The sequence below is a fragment of the Echinops telfairi genome, unplaced genomic scaffold (genome assembly GCF_000313985.2).
Source record: "Echinops telfairi isolate 266 unplaced genomic scaffold, ASM31398v2 ScPeMD7_70;HRSCAF=299, whole genome shotgun sequence".
Lineage (NCBI taxonomy): Eukaryota > Metazoa > Chordata > Mammalia > Afrosoricida > Tenrecidae > Echinops > Echinops telfairi.
Window position 1 is genome coordinate 64,136,164 of NW_022103968.1, and position 2,136 is coordinate 64,138,299.

Below are 2,136 nucleotides of genomic sequence, written 5' to 3' on the forward strand. Positions count from 1 at the left end.
AAGCAGGGAACTGCTAAGGCAGCTGCTCCCGGTACAACCATCACAAAACAAGAGACCTGAGAACTAGAAAGGCGAGGCTCACCACCCATTTATCCCTCTGCCTTTCAATTAGCCCCACATGTGATTATCGGCCAGGCTGGCACAATTAACTAACTCACTGAGTCAATCCAACTCAGGGCACCCGCATGTGTGTCGGGGTAGAACTATGCCCCACAGGGTTTCCCATGCTCATTTCAGAAGGAGAGCACTAGGCTTTTCTTGTAAGCACCTCTAGGCTCTTGGGTAGCAGACTAGCACATTAATTATTTGCACCACCTGGAGGCATTGCACATGTAGATGGGGAGAACAACTAGACTTGAAAAGCCATGCGCCTTTGAGGGGGGCTGCTTGCCTGAGCCCCTGCTGACAACACGATTTTACCTTAGACCCAAATCCTGTGGCATTCAGACCACTCGCCCCATGCACGGTGTATGACTTGCTCTGGCCTTCTGGGAAACTAGAGAGAGAGCTTCTTTGCAGTTCTGACCATGGGCTCTGGCTGGCCTACTGCTTCAGTGTCACAGTGCCTGGACTGAGAAAATCAGCTATTTTTGACCAGGAGAGGCTGGAAAGGCAGGATGGGATGCCCCAACCAAAGGCCACCCATGAGTGAATGGGTGCCTGACCAGGCAGTGGTTCCAGCTGGTGGCCCAGTCAGGTTACCGCTGTCTCCTTCACCTTCTGTGTCGTGGATGACTGAGAAAGGGGCACGATCAACTCAGCAGCAATGGGGTTTGGTTTTCTGAGACCCGCATTCCAACGCTCAGCGGCAGAGGGCAGGCCACTGGTCTGTAGTGCCCATAAAAGTAGAGCCGCCGCTCCTTGCTAGCTGAGCGACTCCTACTGCCCCTTGGGCTCAGGGGAGGCATTTCCCCAGCGTCATCTCGGGGATTCCTCACAGCCATGCATGCACTAGATGCTGTGAGTGCCCCAGGCTGCAGATGACGGACTGCCCTCCGGGAGGTGCAGGTCCTTGCCCAGGGTCACAGGGAAGACGGACCGCCCACAACGCTGAGAGAATCCCTGCTCATGGATTCAGGCATTCCCTGACTTCCCGTGTGTATATAAAAGCTTCCCAAGTGTTGGCAGGTGGCTTTGACTCACAACAAACCCAGAGAGGGTTTCTGAGTCTCAATCTTTATGGGAGCAGACAGCCACTTCTTCCGGGGGGGCCAGCCCACCCCCCAATCAACTGATGGGAGGTAGGAGGAGCTCAGAGGCTACAGCTCAGAGTCCTCTAATGAGGCCCAGAGTGGGAGAGGGACCTGTCTAAGGAACACACAGCAGGTCACAGGCAGAGCTGGGTCAGGGTGAGACTGCAGGCTATATGCGCACTGTCGAGTCTTGTTCAGAATCCAGGGGAAGGACTGTGGGGTCGTGGCCACCCCCTGACCAGCCCTCCCACTCTTATGACCATGTGGCCTGAGGTCTCTGGGCCTGTGAGAACCCCTGGCCCAGCCCCTCCACGGGCCTCATCCAAGCGTGTGTTGCTTCTCTGCTGCCCTGGCGCTGGGGCTGGTGAGGCCGGGGCTTCGGTGGGAGGGAGGGAGTGTCTAGCCAAGCATGAGCTTCAGCAGGGCCCCACCGTAGGCCTCCGGTGCCAGCCACGCTTGCCCGTCGCCTGCCCCCGTGCTCAGCCCCCAGGGGCCATTGTTCAAAAGGAACCTGGCACCTCACGCCCTCTCCTCTCCTCCGGGGTTTGCTCCCAACGTGCAGAGCCCAGGGTGCAGACGGGCTGAGAGGTTCTCCACCAAACCCGTACCCAGTCAGCTCCCCTGTCCCCTCTTCACCTTGTCCCTGAGGTCCTGGCCGAGGCAGCCTCGGTGGGCACCTCAGGGCAGTGCCTCCTCTCTGGACTGTCGGAGGACAGCCACTCTGCATGGACCTGAAAGCAGGATTCCACCCCCTGTGCGCTGCAGACTCAGGGCGGTCTCACCCTCCCACCCACCATGGGCCCATCAGTGTGTGTAGGGGACGTGCCCCCCCCCACGTCTCTCCACACTCAGGCCATGTGCCAGGCTGCACTCACCATGCTTCTTTGGACACCTTGTGTGTGCCAGGTTCTAGGTCGACTCCAGAGAGCGTGTGGTCAGGGGA